Source organism: Vigna radiata, unplaced genomic scaffold (assembly GCF_000741045.1).
Source record: "Vigna radiata var. radiata cultivar VC1973A unplaced genomic scaffold, Vradiata_ver6 scaffold_23, whole genome shotgun sequence".
Taxonomy (NCBI): Eukaryota; Viridiplantae; Streptophyta; class Magnoliopsida; order Fabales; family Fabaceae; genus Vigna; species Vigna radiata.
The window spans coordinates 124278-129313 of NW_014541837.1; positions in this window are offsets into that span (position 1 = coordinate 124278).

A 5036-nucleotide genomic window follows, 5' to 3' on the forward strand; every position below is an offset into this window, starting at 1 on the left:
AGCTTTAGAAAATACCAAAACTTGGGTTTTGACTGATCTACCTTATGGAAAGCAACCTATCAGATGTAAATGGGTATAAAAATAAAGAGGCATGCTGACGGTAGTACTGAACGATACAAGGCAAGGTTGGTAGCCAAAGGCTACACATAACAACAAGGCCTAGATTACTTTGAGACTTTTTCACCTGTTGTCAAACTCACAACAGTAATATTTGTTCTGGCTTTAGCAGCTTCCAAACATTGGTATTTACATCAACTAGATTTAAATAATGCTTTTTTACATGGGGATATAGATGAAGAGGTATACATGTATCTTCCTCTTAGCTATAAAACAGAAAAATCAGGGCAAGTTTACAAGTTGTTGAAGTCTTTATATGGACTCAAGCAGGCCTCTAGACAATGGAATTACAAGTTGACAACTATTTTACTTTCTTTAGGCTACATACAATCAAAATCAGATTATTCACTTTTTGTCAAAAGTGATTTTGCTCATATCACCATCTTACTTGTTTATGTAGATGATATAATTTTGGCAGGTGATGACATCCAGGAAATCCAAACTGTGAAGGCTCTATTGAATGCAAAGTTCAAAACTAAAGACCTATGCCAACTCAAGTATTTTCTGGGCTTAGAAATTGCAAGATCTCAACAAGGCATTAATTTGTCACAAAGGAAGTATGCTCTAGAGTTACTAGAAGATGCAGGATTCTTGGGATGTCAACTTGTTTCTACTCTCATACAGTCAAGCACAAAATTCTCCAAGACAGAAGGGAAACCCCGTTCAAATGTGCAAGCCTATAGAAGACTTCTTGGCAAGTTATTATATTTAACCAACACAAGACCAGATTTATGTTTTGCTGTTAGTACTCTTAGTCAATTTCTTTCCAATCCTTTGAAAGATCACTATGCAGCAGCAATAAGGATCTTAAGATATATCAAGAACAATCCAGGACAAGGATTATTTTTTCCTTCCAACATAGAACATACTCTCAAGGCTTTTAGTGATTATGATTGGGCTGCTTGCCCTGACACTAGAAGGTATGCAACTGGTTTTAATGTGTTCTATAGTGCATCCTTAATCAGTTGGAAATCCAAGAAGCAAGTTACTATATCTAGATCATCAACCGAAGCAGAATATAAAGTCTTAGCTTCCACAACGTGTGAAATTCAATGGCTTCTGTATTTGCTCCATGATTTGAAACAACCTCTACCACAACCAGTTCCTCTGTTTTGTGACAATCAATCTGCTATACAAATTGCACAGAATTCAGCCATGCATGAGAGGATAAAGCATATTGAAATTGATTGTCATCTCATAAGGCATAAAGTTCAAGGTGGTGTAATTAAGCTTTTGCCCATTTCTACTTCAGCTCAACTTGCAAACATTCATATTAAAGTTTTGCATCCGGCACAATTTCAATATTTGTTGTCCAAGCTGAGCACTAAGGATATATATGATGCACCTTGAAAGGAATATTGGATTTAATTTATTTTCCTTTCATATATGTGCATTTATGTTCATATATTTATATTCTATTTTTATATTTATATTTCGGTTTTATATTGTTTTAAACAGCTATAATATATATATATATATATATATATATATATATATATATATATATATATATATTATACTATCTCATTATTGAATAAGATACACAATTTTTATCCTTTCTTTTCTTATAACACTAGTTGTGGTGGTGAGTCATATGCCTGCAACTCCACCACAGATCAATCCTACAAATAAGCTTCGTGATATTGGGATTCGTGGAATCATGGTGAATATTGGGGTTCAAATCTGCTGGGCCATTTTGAGTTCTAGTTACTCATGGACAATACAAAATTCTGGAGGAAGTAGAATTTGCATCCCTAATGTTCACGTGCCAGCACCTATGGTCCCTATGACTAAGTTTGCAACATGGGTCTGCACTTGCAATTGTTTATGGGTTTTAGATAACTTAAACCTTTTTTCCTTTTTTAATTTTCCATAGACTGAAGTTGTCTAATCTTGGATGATCAAGTCAATCAAAGGATAAACATAACTTTATCATAACTTGAGTGCAAATCTTATTATTACTGTTAACAAATGTTATAGGCTTTTGATTGATTGAGCCTATGAACATTATTACTTCTTCGGTGTGAGTATATATTCCGTTGTTCACCATTATTTCTGAAATTAGTAGGAGATTTGAACTAAAACTCAAAATGGCCCAGAAGATAACGAGTCCTTCTACAAAAATTCTAATTATAATCAATAGCTTTTGTTTGAGTTCTAGTGTATAGAGAATATTTAAGAAACCATGTTATGACTTATGATTTATGGTGTATGTTTTATCGTTTCCTGTGATAGATTTCAAGAACTGGATTTAACTTTGTTTATTTGGTTATTTTTACAGTGGGTGCTAAATTTCCTGCAAGTGCACTGAGAGAACAAGAAGTTCGAGATTATCATGAGGGAAAGTCAAAAATTTCTGAAGACTATGGATGCCTATCTTTATATCTGTCAAAGAAGGGAGGTAATTTTTCCAGTGAATCTTGTTTTCAAAACACTTTTTTTTTTTTTTGCTAATAATTTTCTAATATAAGTGAGGGTAGGGAAACTGCTCATTGAAATGGATTGTCTAGAAAAAGGGATTATAGAGCTCATCCACCAGTATGGCATACAGAGACTTGTAATGGGAGCAGCATCTGATAAGTACCATTCTAGGCAAGTAGCCAGCTAAAATCCCTCAGGAAGCTATTACACATTATTTTAACCAAATGATCTGTTTGAAATTTGGAGCTTTATGTTAACCATGCTATTATACTTTCACACTTTTGAATTACTATTTCTCAATATTCTTAGTTATGGAGCTTAATCTTCAACTCTTCTTGTTTGATTTTATTCCCCTTTTGAGGCTTTGCTTCATGGAAAATTTTGCAGCCCTTTTGAAATTTATATTCTTATTGCTTTTAAAGAGTTTCCACTTGCATGGTATTGCAGGAGAATGATGCCCCTCAAATCTAAGAAAGCTATATCTGTATCTGAACAAGCTCCAGCTTCTTGTCATATATATGTTGTGTTACGAATACTTGAATACTGGTGGTGATACTGAATTCCAAGGAATAGTGTCACTCGGAGATAAATGTAATTTTGGAGGAAGCTTCAAAGGACTTTAATAATTTCAGAAAGCTTGTGTTTTGATTTTTGTTTGCACTTTGATTTTTTTCTCTATCTCAATAGTATTTTATCATATTACATCTGGTACTGATAGAAGTGCTATACCAACTCAGGGATTGCACATTGGATAGAGGGAATGCAGAGGTTGTATCTCCTTCTGTGCAGCAAACAAAAAAACTCGGAAGTTAGGCATTCACCTAATGAATATTGACTTTAGCAAGGTAATTTTCTTATGTCGAGTTCTTAATATTTTTCAATTAGTAAGATGATCATGTTTGTAAATCATCACACCAAGTTAATTCTAGGTGTTTGTACGTTTTTCAAATTATTGTAAGTGGTAAAGATTTTATCAGATCAAAAGAATAAGATTATATTAACTAACCTTAAACAATCCTCAACTGATTCTAGGATCATTTGAATGGACAAACATCTTTTTATTGACAGGCTAAAGCCACTGAAAGTAAGAAAACAAGAAGAGAAAGAAGTACAGAAAGCAAATGAAGAACTTGATAATATGAAGAGCCAGATAAACAGAGTTAATGAGGAACTTCAACATGCCTTAGATCAGAAATTATCTCTAGAGAATTCAATTGCATCCTCTGAACTTATTATAAAGGAGTTGGAGCAGAGGAAGAGGTGTCTCAAAAGGTCAAGGATGGACAATTTTTTACCTGAGATGTTCCTTTATCTGGTGTTGATCTGGTGACGTTGAATGTTCTTTTTGTGTTAGCAAATATGTATTCTAAAATCGTTTGTTTCTCTTCTTGCATTACACTTTTCACAATTGTCTAAAATAATAAAATTACTGACATATTCATTACTATCTTGACAGATCTATATAAAAAGGTGAAGTTATTTAAATAATTTCTTAAATATTTGAAATTAATTATTTGTGTCTGTATATTGTAGTAAAATTTAAGGATTAACTTAAATATCTGAATATTTGTTCCATTTTAGACTATTCTTGAGGAGTGTTTTTTCCTGCACCTCACTCCTTTCTCCCTGCACCTCCCAAATTACTATTTTATCCTTCCTTTATTCATGAGAGAATATTTTGATTCTGTAAAAGGACTGAAAAAGCTGGTGATTGTCATTTCCAATGCTCCTTTCTCATCCATTTCAGAAGACCAGTCTTGCACCTCTACACCCCCCTTCTTTTTATCTTGCACACATAGAAGAAGAACTTGCACACAGAAGAAGAAGAAGAACACTCTCCTTTCTCCTTTCTCTTGTTCGTGGCTGGTGGCAGTGAGATCCAGGACTTCTTCTCGCACGCATCAGGTTAGTTACATATTTTCTTTGAAATGTATATTTGGAGTAGATCTGTTATTGAGAGGAACCATAGGATAGGATGAAAAGGGGTTGGGGTTGGGTGTTTGATGAGTTCAAAGGGAGGTGGGCCGCATCTGGAGGCGCGGTTTAGAAGTGCCACAACTCAGAGTCGCGGTTGAGGGGTGACGTACCTGGGAGGTGCGGCTGTGCATAACCGCATTTGAGAGATGCGGCTATGGTTAGCCGCAGTTGGGAGACACGGCAAACGAGCTGCGGCAGACGGGGGTGCGTTGCGAGTTGCGAGTTGTGGCAAAAAGTGAGTTGCGGCAGAGGGAGGTGAGTTGCGGCAGAGGGTCTGAGATGCGATGATGCACTTTTAGGGTTTTGCATTTTTTTTTTCATTCTATTTTAAATATATATTTTTTTATTTTAAATTTTGTATATATTATTTAATATGTATGTATTTTTGACTTTTATTTTATTTGTTTGTGAAATTGATTTTAATATATAATTTTTTTAACGTATTTATTTAATTAAAGAATATATAATTTGAGTAATTTATGTATGTATTTTAACTTTCTTAATTTATTTTATGTTTTTTA